Source organism: Oryctolagus cuniculus, chromosome 8 (genome assembly GCF_964237555.1).
Source record: "Oryctolagus cuniculus chromosome 8, mOryCun1.1, whole genome shotgun sequence".
Lineage (NCBI taxonomy): Eukaryota > Metazoa > Chordata > Mammalia > Lagomorpha > Leporidae > Oryctolagus > Oryctolagus cuniculus.
In genome coordinates, this window is record NC_091439.1 from 65,869,180 (window position 1) to 65,883,917 (window position 14,738).

Consider the following 14,738-nt stretch of genomic DNA (forward strand, 5'->3'; position numbering starts at 1 on the left):
GCACAGTAGTAGAAAGCTGGATTAGAAATGTAGGTAGGATCCAGGACATTCTTACACGGGATGTGGATATCCTAAATGTTGCTTTAACGACTGCATGAATGCCTGCGCCTCCAAAGAGTCTGAAATAAATGAATAGATGAAAGGTCCTTGATCCCAGTTGAAAGTGTTTTTCTCTGCAGAACTTCTGAAGGCCTGAAGGTGGCAGTATACAGCTAGAGAAAAAAAGCCATGCGCTTGCTCACGGCTTAGTAGCTGGAGAAATCAGTCACACCACTCTGTTTCATATTTGCTTTGGAAAAATTTTCTAGATGTCTTGTTTGTTTCTCTTTTCCAATAGAATCAGCTGAAAACCTTGTGCCTCATAGAGACATCAAATCTGGGAATGCTGGACCAGCCGAGTAAATTGTGCAGAACTCATCCTACGGCTTCTGTCCTGCAGGGCCAGGGAACTGCATCAGGCACCAGAGCAAATGGTTTAACCAGTATGTAGATCATCTTCTGGCTTACAAACACTTTCACAGACTGCAGAAGTTATTGGTAAAATTTGGTAAAATATTGGTAAAGTTAGTGGATATTTCCATTGTGACCCAAAGTATTTCTTTTTATACTTTAATTACATTTATTAGTGTTTAATCCTGAATAATCTCATTCTCTGATTTTTATTTACTCATCTCTAGGTTCTAAATAAATAAACATAGGTTAAAGGAAAGGTTTAGTTCAGTGATCCCCAAGCATTAGCCCAGGTAGTTGCTATCATCTTATTTTTATTTTCTCTCTGCTCCTTATGTTGATAAAGTTCTAAATGAGTAAGTCAGAAACTTGAATCTTCATAATAGTGATCACATTTGTCGCTCCCCCTCTTCGTGGAGGAACGACACAGGACCCTGCGCTGTTCTTTTGTCTGCTCGGCCCTCCCCGGGTTTGCTGCTGGTTCTTCCCGGGTTGGCTACTGTCCCTTCCACCTCCGTGGAAGGGCGGTTCCCCCTGCCACATTCCCCACTTCCGCAGGGGAGCGGCACACCGCCGGCCGGCTCTCTCGGGGGCTGCACAGGTGTTCCTCTTAGATGTTCCCCTTAGATGTTCCTGGTGCATGTTGTCTCTCTCCTCCTTTATAGTCCTCTTCCACCAATCCCAACTCTGCTACCCACACGCCGAGTACGCTGCTCTCCTCCAATCAGGAGCAGGTCCTGCTGTTTATTGGTTGAACTGGAGGCAGCTGTGTAGAAGCTGTTTCTCCCTTCTCAGCGCCATATTGTGGGAGAGCAGATGCATAGAATAAGTCTTAATTCCAGTAACTTAGTCTAGTCTGGGTTGCTCCCCACAGATCCCCCTTTCTTTTTATTTTTGGCGTTGATACACGCCTGTCTTCGGTGCCCCGCAGCACACACTCTGCTCTGCTTGCTAGAGTTGCCCACAGGTGCTTACAAGCCCTACCAATCAGGCAAACCGAATCCGGGTCCTCTCTTCGCCATGTTGTGAGGAGGTTTTTAGGCGCTGATGCATGCCTGTGTTCGGTGCCCTGCAGCGCATGCTCTGCTCTGCTAGAACTGCCTGCAGGTGCTTACAAGCCCTATCAATCAGGCAAACCGAATCCAAGCCTTCTGATTGCCGTATTGTGGGGAGACTTATTAGTGTTGATTCGTGCCTATCTTCGGTGACCTGCAGCTCATACTCTGGTCGAGCTGCCTGCTGGTGCTTATCGCCTTACTAATCAGGCAGACCGAATCCAAGCCTTCTCATTGTGGTATTGTGGGGAGACTTATTGATGTTAATTCATGCCTGTCTTCGGTGACCTGCGGCGCATAAGCTGCTAGCCGCCCGCAGGTGCTCACCACCTCCCTAATCAGGCAGACCGAATCCAAGCTCTCTCATTGCCATGTTGAGGGGAGGCCTTATTTTTCTCTATTTCTCTATCTCCGGGCATTCCTATCTTTCCCATTTTACTTCTATCTTCCAGCATTCCTATTTCTCTCATTTTACTTCTATACTTCTGTTTCTCTTATCCCTGCGGCTTCCCGGCGCCCGCCCCGAGGCTGCTTCTCGGCGGCTTCCCGGCTCTGAGCTGCTTCAGCCCGCGCTTCTCTCATCTGCGCAGCTTCCCGGCTTCGCGCGCGCACTACGGCCTCGCACTAGCCCCACGTTCCCTATCTATTCACGCCCCGCGCGCTCTCTCTGCATGTGGCGGCTTCCGCGAGTCACACAGCGTAGCTTACGTTTCCGCCACCACCGGCATTCAGTCCAAGTTCCCCGGGCTAACCTGGCGAATTCCAACCTGGCGGCCCACGTCTCTGCCTCTGGTTCCAGATTTTCGCCTTTTGCTCCCCGGGCTGACTTGAAGAATTCCAAGATAGCTTACGTCTCTGCCTCGGCCTGCCCCCACGGCTTCAATTTCCCTAACATTTTTCTCTACCCGGTATGTTTCCCTAACTTTTCTTCCAACAACAATATTCCTCCCTCATTTCTCCCGGCTTCTCCCCACAGTCCGCATCCGAGTCCAAACCTCCTCCAGGTTTCACTTTCGCTTTCAATCTCCTAGCTTCCCCGCCATAGTCCGCATCCGAGTCTATGAAAGCTTTCACTTTCGCTTTCAATCCTAACTTCTTTCCCACAGTCCGTATCTGAGTCTATGCCTAGGCTTTCGATAGCTTCTTCCGGCACCTTTTCCGTCCAGCTTTTCCCTAGGCTCTTTGCTAGTCTCTCTCTCCGGTATTTTCCCACTTCTTCCCGTTTCTTCCCTCCTAGGTTTGCTATCCGAGTCACGGCACCATTATGTCGCTCCCCCTCTTCGTGGAGGAACGACACAGGACCCTGCGCTGTTCTTTTGTCTGCTCGGCCCTCCCCGGGTTTGCTGCTGGTTCTTCCCGGGTTGGCTACTGTCCCTTCCACCTCCGTGGAAGGGCGGTTCCCCCTGCCACATTCCCCACTTCCGCAGGGGAGCGGCACACCGCCGGCCGGCTCTCTCGGGGGCTGCACAGGTGTTCCTCTTAGATGTTCCCCTTAGATGTTCCTGGTGCATGTTGTCTCTCTCCTCCTTTATAGTCCTCTTCCACCAATCCCAACTCTGCTACCCACACGCCGAGTACGCTGCTCTCCTCCAATCAGGAGCAGGTCCTGCTGTTTATTGGTTGAACTGGAGGCAGCTGTGTAGAAGCTGTTTCTCCCTTCTCAGTGCCATATTGTGGGAGAGCAGATGCATAGAATAAGTCTTAATTCCAGTAACTTAGTCTAGTCCGGGTTGCTCCCCACAACATTGACTAGTCACTGTTTATTGATTTTCTGGTGAACAGCTGTACCCAAAATCTATATCCTTCAGGGTCCTGGCAGGAAACAGCTTATTCAAATTAGAGTTCAACTGAAGATAGTTTTAATTAAGTTTTCTTTTTTCCCCTAGAGGCGTAGGAATGGCTAGTCACTCAAATAAGGAATGATAAAATATATGGGTCTTGCTAAGGAAATTCTTATTACCCCTAGGCCTGAAGGTCAAGGACAGAGAAGAGACTTACAATAATCTGGCAAGAACTGGAGCCACAGATGGGGGCTGCTGGCAGGAGCAGTGGCCAAAGATTTCGAGAATTGGTGGTGCAATTATTCACTAACCAAAGACAGAGGGAAATCCCTGAAACGTGACTTTGGGTCTCCTTTTGGTTTCCAGCAATTCAGGACTAATTTCCTTTCATTACTTCTTGGGAACTTCAGGATTAGAGGTCATTTGCCTAAAAAATGAAATTTAAAAGCAAAAACTAATTTTCTCTTTGATAATAAAAACCATATTACTGCCCAGCTTCTTATCAGCACAAAACAGCTGATGTTAATAGGCTGAGTTTATACAGCCCAGCCAAAAGGAAAACAATTTGACTTCTTGTTACCCTCTGCAGTTTTATCTAGAAAATAAAACACATGCTTGTTTGCTATGTAAACTTGCTCTTTACCCCAGGATTCCCTTTCCTCAGCTGCAGGACTTCTAAGATCAAGAACCAAAGCATGAGAAGTATCATTATATCCTTAGAACTGTATCTATGGACTACATTGAATCTATTCTTTTAGTATTAGTATCACATTAACATGAGAATTGATGAGAATCATGAGGTAATAATATGCATTTGCTGTAACCCTGAGAATCTAATGTATTAATCGTCATTAAAAAAAAGAACCAATGCAGCATATCTTAAGATTTAATAAACTGACGTTCTAAGGGAGAATTAAGGTCACCATGGAATCTACAATTGACTTTTGTGACCACCACTCTATTCTTTTATAATGCGAATATATTACATGTTCATATTCATGTATGAAATAATTTTTTTCAGAACTATAGAATAATGCACTGCTTAAAAAGAGATTTGTGGGTAGACATTTGGTAGATCAGTTAAGAAATGACTTGGGACACCTACATCCCAAATCAGAGTGCCTGGTTCAAGTTTGGTTCTTCTTCCACATCTTGGGAGGCAGCAGGTAATGGCTCAAGTATTTGAGTCCCCAACACCCACTTAGGAGGATTATATTTAATTCTCAGCCTCTGACTTTGACTGGCCCAATCCTGGCTGTTGAAAGCATTTGGAGAGTGAAACAGAGGATGGAAGATCTTTTCCTGTCTCTTTCCTGCCTTTCAAATAAATGAAAATAAATGCTTTTTATTTAAAAATTCTTTTATTTATTTCAAAGACAGAACTATAGAAAGGGAAGGGGGGAGAGAGACAGAGAGGTCTTTGAACCACTGTTTCACTTCCCAAATGGCTGCAACGGCCAGAGTTGAGCCAATCTGAAGCCAGGAGCCAGGAGCTTCTTCTGGGTCTCCCACATGGATGCAGGGGACCAAGGACTTGGGCCTTCTTCTATTGCTTTCCCAGGTACATTGGCAGGGAGCTAATTAGAAGTGGAGCAGCTGGGACTTGAACCGGTGCCCATATGGGACGCTGGTGCTGCAGGCCAAGGCTCTAACCTGCTGCGCCACAGTGCTGTCCCCAAAGCTTTTTTTATTTTTAAAAGACATATTCATATCTTGAAGAGGAAAACTACTGAAATAAAACAATCTGTTTTCTCTACCACTGCAGCCAACTAATGGATGAAACACACTCCGGCACTAAGCAGGGTATTTCCCTCCCCATTTTCTCAAATCATACCCACTATATGTTGTGTAGCTGGATTCTGTCTTCTTGTTTAAAACACAATTTCTTTCCTTAGCGACTGGGAATGAAAAATCTTGCTCTTTGAAAATCAAGATGGGAACTTTATCTACTTTTATATGATGCTATTTTGAGTATCAGTTTTGAGATGAGTTTATAAGATAGTTTTCAGAATGTGGAAAACTATAAGGTCACATTCAGTTGCCAGAGTTACAGCTATTGCAGGCCCATGTTAGGTAACATACTGGGTTAGCAGTTTATTTCACACCTAGTATTGGCTGATTTCTCTCTTGAACTTTATATCCATAATCTGGATTTGGGGAGAATCTAGAACATAACAATTTTTATCATTAATCATTAACTTTTAAGGTATAATTACTTGTGTATATGATTAGCTCAGCTTTCAGCTACCCAAAGTTCAGAAACACAGCAGAAATCACCAGGACAAGCTTTGTTAGGCTTTAACAAGTGTTACCCACGTGCAAATGAAAGCCTGGGCTGAATACTCCCTGGGGAGGAAGGAGGTGCGGTTTTGCGGGATTTAAGAACATTTTTGCCAGCTGCTTCACAACTTGGTAGAACAAAAGTCACGTTAGAGGTCAAGAGTACTGCAGGAGCATTTGAGAAGTGGCTGCAATGGTCTCAGTTGACCTGGCCCTGGTCTCAGGAGGGCAAAATGAGTCCATGGCCTTGGTCACAGTGGAGAGTGCAGGCTGATTAGATCTGAATACAGCTGACGTGAGTTCTAGGCTTCGGTTGTTTGCCACATAGAATACAAAAGTGGACTTTTGTCATGTGGGGTAGGGAGAAGTAAGGCTTTGTGTAGAGCAAAAGAGCTTACCTCCTTCTCCTGGCCATGGACATGGGTTTTGCTAAAGAAGGAGGAGATTCTTGGGTTTGGAGAGGCTGAGAGCCGGGTAGGCAATGTCCTTCCAAGAGAGGGACACATGGGAGATGGATCACTTCTGTCTATCCGGGAGAAAGACCCTTCTGTTGGCCTTACAGCTCTTGGATCCTCAAGGCTTAAATGTTCCTTCTCAGCTGGGGAAAGAGATGAAAACTGGCTCCTGGAGAGCTTGGTATTTCCTCAATGTTGTGTGAAAGGATGGAGGTGAGGCCGTGTCTGCGCACCCTTGGTAGCTGATGTGGGGGAGAAAATGCCCTCAGTCTCCACTGCGTGAGAGAGAATCTCTCACATCTACCAGATGTCCAGTTGCTGAGTAGCTAGCAATGGTAGGTCAAGTTCTAAAATTCACATGTTGATCATGTTTGTGTGTAGCCAATGGAGTACTCAGGCCCCAAAGAGACCAATTGGGGTGAATAAACATTTCAGTGAGAACTGAACTGACTCCTGCCTGTGAAGTGTTTACCTGTCGCTTCCCCTCTTCGCGGAGGAACGACACAGGACCCTGCGCTGTTCTTTTGTCTGCTCGGCCCTCCCCGGGTTTGCTGCTGGTTCTTCCCGGGTTGGCTACTGTCCCTTCCACCTCCGTGGAAGGGCGGTTCCCCCCTGCCACTTTCCCCACTTCCGCGGGGGAGCGGCACACTGCCGGCCGGCTCTCTCAGGGGCTGCACAGGTGTTCCTCCAGATAGATGTTCCCCTTAGATGTTCCTGGTGCATGTTGTCTCTCTCCTCCTTTATAGTCCTCTTCCACCAATCCCAACTCTGCTACCCACACGCCGAGTACGCTGCTCTCCTCCAATCAGGAGTAAGTCCTACAGTTTATTGGTTGAACTGGAGGCAGCTGTGTAGAAGCTGTTTTCTCCTCTCCCAGCGCCATATTGTGGGAGAGCAGATGCATAGAATAAGTCTTAATTCCAGTAACTTAGTCTAGTCCGGGTTGCTCCCCACATTACCATGGCCTGATTGTTTGTGTCCCCCCTCACCCCGAATTTTTATGTTGAATCCTATCCCCCAAGATGATGGTGTTAGGAAGTGGAACATTTCAGAGGTGATTAGGTCATGAGGGCTGATCACTCATGGACAGGATTAGTGTCCTTCTAAAGAGGCCTGAGAGATCCTCTCACACTTCTACCAGGTGGGGATAGAGCAATAAAGTAGCCATCTGCAGCCCAGGAAGAGGACCCTTACCATTTACCCAATCTTCCAGGGCTTTGATGTTGGACTTTTCAACCTCTAGGTTTATGAGATACAAATTTCTGTTCTTTATAAGCTGTTGGTCTGGGGTGTCTTACTACTGTGAATGGTTTGAGGTAGCATTCCTGTCCCCATTCACGTATGTTAGTGTACATGACTCTGAGGATGTATGAGGCTGCTTCAAAGAGCTAATGTAAAGATGGAATTAAAAGATGGTGAGCATTTTCCATGAGCTTTTTTACCGAGAAAATTCATATCCTTAGGTGCTATTAGTGTCTCCCTCCACCCCCAAATTTCTCTTATCATGAAGTAGGGGAGACTCAAAATGTTTCCTAAAGCCCAGAAGTCCGTGCTAGGTGCATGCAGCCATGTTGTGGCCCAAGTAGGCATGTAGCTGAAATTCATTTACACATAAAGATAAATAGTTGAGTACTTTGGATAGTTTTCATTTGTTTTATAGATATGTCATATAATTAAATTTTGCCATTTCTTTTGTGATTCCAATGCTTAGAGTAATTTGTACCAACTACTTAAATACTTAAATATCCTTCCCTTGGCTACCAGGCCTATGGGGTAGCCCAGTGCTTCCTCACTTGAGGTCTTAGAATCTCCCTGACAAAGGCCTGGGAACACCTGAGTTGGAGGTGGCCTCCAGTTCAGTGCAGTTTCCATTTCACTTGCCAATAAAAGCCTGCAAGGAGTCCCTGCGGCCTCGCAGAATCCTTTAGGAGATGGTGGTCCAGAGTGTAGCCTCTGCCTAAAATCTCACCAGCTCAGGATTGACCTTCTGTCATTAGCATCTCTGTTGTGTCTGTGCGCAGGGAATGGGCAGGATGGAAGGGACATGGCAGTTGCTAGGATTTGAAGTGCCAAGAAGAGAAGAAGAATGGTCAGAGTTGTCATGTTCCTTTGGAGTAGCTCTGTTTTCTGTCTATAAAATAGCTGAGGGACAGGTTCTGGAATAGCACTTAAGTTACTGTTTGGGGGTCTGCATCCTATGTTACATGCCTAGACTCAAGTCTTGGCTCAAATAGTTGGATTTCTTCAACCTGCATGGAAGACCCAGATGGTGTTCCCAACTTGCAGCTTCACCCTGACCTAGCCCAGGCTAATGTAGGCATTTGTGGAGTGAACCAGTGTATGGGAGTGCCTTCTCTTTGTCTTTCAAATAAATCAAATTAATTAAATAAAAATTGAGAAAATAAAGGAAAGAAGATAGGCGAATCCCATTTCCCTTCTCCTTCCTGGGGAAGTGGTGGGAGGTAGTAGAGTTAGGAAGGATAATCAGGACATCAGTGGCATCAGTGGACTCATAGTCTGAACTCTCATGGTCAGAGCTAGACAATAGTTCCCCTGAGATTTAACTCTCCTTTAGGAGATCTGCGGAGAAGTCATGAGAATGCTGTGAGGAAGGGCAACTTTCAGATAGAGGTGCTTCCTGCCTGACCTTCAGAACCTGCAGGTCCTGTGGTCCTCATACTCTCTCCAATAAAACTGTGGCCTCGATTGCATCACAGGCTCAACTTCAGGTTCAGCCACTAAAGGGTGTAATTGTCCTCCCGTGTATCCTGTGAGCGTAATGAAAGCCTTCTCAAGTACTGTGTGAGGTGAGGGTGAAGAGAATTCAGCGATACTGATGTGGGTGCTTGAGCTCATTGATTCTATCCCCAAGCTTGTTTGACACTTGATGACTTTCTGGGTGAACTCAATTTATGGGAGAGGATAATCTCTTTGTCATTCTTGTCCTCTCCTCTCTGTGTCACCAGGCACTTCCAAGTCACACTGCACTAGCCCTTAGCCTACCTGATGGCTTCATTTATGTGCGAAATATCAAGCTATCCACTTTTCACATGACAAGCCTGAAAGAAGGCCCAACTTTATCAATCCAAAATAAAAGACACCCACCAAAACTAAAATACACATATTAGTTAAGGAAGGAAAACTGAACTGATAAGACCAGATGGCAAGCAACTGCTAGTGTAAACCTGTTAGCATTACACATGGTGAGAGGACCATGTCTTCAAACTCAACCTCTTCATTTTATAGACAAGAAGAGTGGAGAACAAAGTTGAAAGGCTGGTTGGTTCCAAGCAGAGAAGGGAACTCATGTATTCTTGTTATAGGTTCTTCTCTGTTCAGTGGGATACTCTGCTTTCCAACTAGCAGCTGTGTCTTTTCATTGTTAAACCACAGAACACAAAGAAATGTTTTCTGCTGGCTGCTTGGAAACGCTCTGTGTCCCCAATAATCAAGAGACTCTAATCTCTGGTTAGAAAGGGCTTTGGAAAACATCTGTTAGGACCACCCCTCCCATCCGGTATTGGACTTCTCCCCCACTAGAATCTGCCAAGGTATTGTGTAATCTCTGCTAGAACATCTCCCAGCCTGGGAAATCATTAGCTATGTCCACAATTGTGTACTAATGCATGCAGCTAGACTTGGGACATTGTTCATCATATCACTCTCAGCTACCTCTTTCCAATTCCTAGCTTTGCCCTGACCCAGCTGGTAGGAGCTAGAAAAGGTCTGATCTTTTTCCCACATGTCTCCACCTCCATCCTAGGCCTTTACCTCTCAGATTCCTTTGACAAGTTCCTGACTCTGAGTAGGCAGGGCAGGGTGCAAATTGACAAAACATCCTTGGAGACTTGGAGGTCTAGCAAAGACTATGTTCTGTGTGGTCTCTTGGTGCTCTGAGTGGAAAATACATTTAGAAAGAAATACAATATTAAGGAATTTGAATTGATCACATGTAAAAATAAAAGTCTTTGTTTTTCTCTTTCAATAACTATTTAACCTTCCTGAATCCAAATTCCCTCATCTACACAAGGACGATAAAATAACTTATGGGGCTGGCAGAGAGAATGCCTGCAAAGCATTCAGTGAGTGCCTACAGAGAGCGGTTCTCAGTCCTCTCCTGATTGTTACCTGTCACCTCTCCTGGGCTCCCCTCACATCCTTACACCTCTCCTCCCCCTGCAGAGCCAGAGTTCACTATTTCTTCACAACTCTTCCAGCTGCTGCCATTAACACTGCTCTTCCTTTCCTCTGCATTTCCATTCCAAATTAGCATCAAAGCTACCCCTAGATTGAATGTTTGTGTCCCCAGAATTCATATATTGAAATCTAAGCCCCACTGTGATGGTGTTTGAGGGAGGACTGGATGTTGATTGATCATGAGGGCAGATTGTCTCATGCATGCAATCAGTGCATTTGTACAAAATGAATCCAGAGAGCTCCTCTGCCCTTCCGCCATGTAAGACCACAGTGAGGAGTCAGCCGTCTACAGACCAAGAGGAGCACCTCACCAGATACTGCACCTGCTGGTGCCTCCATGTGGTACTGCTCGGCTTACAGAACTGTGAGAAATAAATGACGGCTGTTCATAAGCCACCCAGTCTGTGCTGTTCTGTTTAGCAGACTAACAAAGAGATTCTCCAGCTGTCCTGTGCTTGTTTCCTAACTCACTCTTGCCTCCTCTGCTTCCCACTCTTAACCTTGCCTCACTATAATATACAGTCTGTTCTCATCTGACAGAATAACTCATTTATAATCAGACTAGGCCATGCCACGCCTCAAAACCTTCCTGTGGCTTTCGATTGCAATCAGACTAAAAACAGAATCTCCTCAAAATAGCCTCAGCACTCACACTGCCTCACCTCCATTATTTCTCCGAGTTCCTTCCTTTGCTATCTTCCCTCCCATGCTCCCTGTGCTCTGTCCACTCTGGTCCCCTTGCTAATCCCGAGCCAGCCTGGGAGACTCCCAGCTCTATTGTTCACTTTGTCTGGAATGATCCTTGCCCAGGCAGCCTGGTGTCTCTCCTCCAATTCTGTCAAGTCCATGCTGAAATGGAATATTCTGGAAGAATCCTTGAAATTGCAGGTGTGTCCCCTTCCAGGAACCTCTAGACCTCTTCCTGATTATATTTTCTTCTCAGCACTTACTGCTAACTTCTTACGTAAACAACTTGCTCTGTTTCCTCCCTAAAAGTCTTCATTAGGATATGGGTCATACAAGGACAGTTTTTTTTTTTCTTTCTAGAACAGCACCCAGTATATATTACAAACTGTGTTTGTTTACCTAAAATGAACTTTCTTGTGAGAAGCAAGGTGGTATGGTGGGAGAGCTGTCGGTTTGGACTTTAAATTCCTGTTCTTCCACTCTTTAACCCTTGTAAATGATACTGGATCCTGCTCAGTTTCAATTTCCTCATGTGCAAAAAGTAAAGTAGACCAGTAACTAACTTGCAGCACTTGTGGATGGTCTGTTGAGATGGTGAGGGAAGAAAAACACACCACCAGTGTCTTTTCACCACCTCTCCATGTGTATTTGCCACCCCCCTCCCGCAAGAGTGGAGAGAAAACCTCCTTCTTTAAGATTCTTTTCTCTTCTTTTTTTTTTTTTTAAAGATTTATTTATTTGTTTGAAAGTCAAAGTTACACGGAGAAAAGGAAAGGCAAAAAGAGAGAGAGAGAGAGAGTCTTCCATCCGATGGTTCACTCCCCAATTGGCTGCAATGGCTGGAGCTGTGCTGATCCGAAGTCAGGAGCCAGGAGCTTCCTCCAGGTCTCCCACATGGGTACAGGGGCCCAAGGACTTGGGCCATCTTCCACTGCTTTCCCAGGCCATAGCAGAGAGCTGGATCGGAAGTGGAGCAGCCGGGACTCGATCTGGCGCCCATGTGGGATGCCAGCACTGCAGGTGGCAGTTTTACCCGCTATGCCACAGCACTGGCCCTTAAGATTATTTTCTTAAAATTCCCAAAGAAGAACTCCAAAAGAATATCTTGGGTCATGTGACCCTCCCAGAGCCACTCCCTGTGCATAGAAGGACACACTGCTGTGCTTGGCCAGCTTGGGGTCTTGTTCTCATTCCCATAACCAGCGTGTGACAGAGCCAGTCCCCTGAAAAAAAAAAATGGATTCAGGGAAGAGTAATTCCCAGATGAAGGACCTTTAGTTTATAAAGAAGGAATAATGGAATGCTTTGGATTCAATAACAAGAAGTGTCAAAGACCAGAGAATATGCTAACTCCAAGAATGCAAGGAAGGGCAAACCATCCAAAGGCACCTGGATCTCAGTAACAAGTAGACCCAGGAACCTGGCCTCAGTGCTCACTTTCTCTTTATTGTTATGTCTACTGCTTTGTGTGTTTTCTTCATTTTCTGTCACTGTAGTGTGAATTTCTTCACATGACGTAAAACATAATAGGAGTTAGTACCATTCCCACCAATGACTCATACCCTACTGTAGATGAATTTATATCACAGGCGATTTAGGCAACCCTGACACACAGAAGACTTTGACTTTGTGTCTCTCATGTTCTCCTTCTGTTCTTTTCTCCATCTCTGGAGTCATCTACCTCCTGTCTTAACCAGCTGTGGTATGTGACCTTATAGTTTACTATCCAAATCAGTACAATTTTAAGAATTAATGGAAGAGTTAATGTTAATTTTTCTGAAAACACAAAACATCAGGATCTCACTAAAATTATGACATATTTTCACCTTGCCTTTTAGCTTTATACTCCTTACTCTTTGAAGGGGTCTTATAAGAGAATATGTCCAAGGGTTTGTGGAAAAATGTAATCAAAAGGCAAGTTTATTGTGGTGGTGCAAAAATTTTGAAATCCACACATAATTTTTTGTATGCATTTTGCATGAACTTTTAGAAGACTCCTGTTATCTGTGGTGGAATGAGAAGGCCATGCCAAGATGGCCGCTGGCAAGCCAGCGTCAGTTACTCAGGAATGGCTTTGAAACTCACCTGGCAATGGAGCCTGCCTGGCAACAGGCTGTGATTGGATGGCTTTGAAACTCACATGGCAAACAGAGCCTGCCTAGCAACAGGCTTTGGAAACTGCCTGACAACAGGCTGTGATTGGTTGGGGCATAGACTGCCCCTTGACCGGATTGGCTGGTCTTGGCTATATAAGATGTTGTACCAACTGAAATAAACGAGTCTGCGGGCTGCTTGCCTCAAGCCTGCTTTCACCCGACTCATGGGGTCTGTGGTCTGTGTGGTGACTCCGCGCCTCTTACCCCCACCACGCTCCTCCTCTCAGAAACGAATCCACTGCAACATTGTTGAGAAATCAACTACAACAGTTATCCATCTTTTTTTTTTTTTTTTTTGACAGGCAGAGTTGATAGTGAGAGAGAGAGACAGAGAGAAAGGTCTTCCTTTTGCCGTTGGTTCACCCTCCAATGGCCGCCACAGCTGGTGCACTGCGGCCTGCGCACCACGCTGATCCGAAGGCAGGAGCCAGGTGCTTCTCCTGGTCTCCCATGGGGTGCAGGGCCCAAGCACCTGGGCCATCCTCCACTGCACTCCCTGGCCACAGCAGAGAGCTGGCCTGGAAGAGGGGCAACCGGGACAGAATCCGGCACCCCGACCGGGACTAGAACCCGGTGTGCCAGCGCCGCTAGGTGGAGGATTAGCCTATTGAGCCACGGCGCCGGCCAAGTTATCCATCATTTATGTCTGCATGAATCAAACTGCATTGTCATCCAGGTAAATTTTAAATATTAACTGACATATGAAAATAAATAATTTTGTTTCCTTTATAAAGGAGGTAAGGAGGGTTGCCTTCTACATGTTTAACTTTACAATGTTTTAGAAAGATAACTCAGTGCTATTAATCAAAGGTGTTCCTACTGTGGTGTAAAGTTCTGTTGATTTTTTTTTAATTTGTCCTATTTGAGACCATAAATATAGCTGAATAAAGCCAGCGTGGAAACTGTGAGAGAAGTAATGTAAATTTCCCTGGCCAACCTCACAAGGTGCATTCAAAAAGCTTTTCTGGAACTGTGATTGCTGTATAATAAACTGTATAGATACAAAGTATACAATTTGATAAGCTTTACTCTATGCTCACAAGCAAGATAATAAACACATCTATTATTCCACAAAGATTTCGTGTACCTTTGTGATTCCACCATTCAAACCCTTTCCTGTCTTCCCGCACCCCAACACAGCCATTGAGCTTGTGTCTGCCACTCTGGAATTTCCTTCTGCCTGAAGGAATTTTTTTTAATAGTATTTGTACTGTAGGTCTGATGATAATGAATGCTTTCTGCCTTTAGGGCTGAATATAGTCTTCATTTTGCCCTCATTTTAGAAAGATATTGAGGGAGAAGTAGGCCTGGTGGCACATCATTTTAAGCCACCAGTTGGGACACCCACATTCCATATTGGAGTACATGTATTGAGTCTTGGCTACCTCTCACTTCAGATCGGGCTTCCTGCTGATGTGCCCACGAGGTAGCTGATGATGGCCCAAGTACTAGGCTTCTTGCCACCCACATGGGATACCCAAATGATGTCTGGGTCCTGGTTTCTGCCTCGCCAAACCCTGGCTGTTGTGCAACTGAGGAGTGAATTAATGGATGGAAGATCTCTCTCCTCCTCCTCCTCATCTCCCTCCTCTGCCTCCTTCTTCCTCTTCTTCCTCGCTGTCTCCCTCCCTCTCTCATTCTCTCACTCACTTTGCCTTTAAGATAAATAAATAAATG

General features: G+C 45.5%; 1 long non-coding RNA gene across 1 annotated transcript in view; it reads right to left on the bottom strand.

Annotated features, from left to right (window-relative positions):
• Nucleotides 1-11,996: 11,996 nt before the first annotated feature.
• The window catches only part of LOC127483289 (uncharacterized), a 37,383-nt gene continuing 34,641 nt past the window's right edge, over nucleotides 11,997-14,738 (bottom strand). Inside the window, exon 3 of the long non-coding RNA XR_007909436.2 lies at nucleotides 11,997-12,128. This is a non-coding gene — a long non-coding RNA (uncharacterized lncRNA). The remainder of the gene's footprint in view (nucleotides 12,129-14,738) is intronic.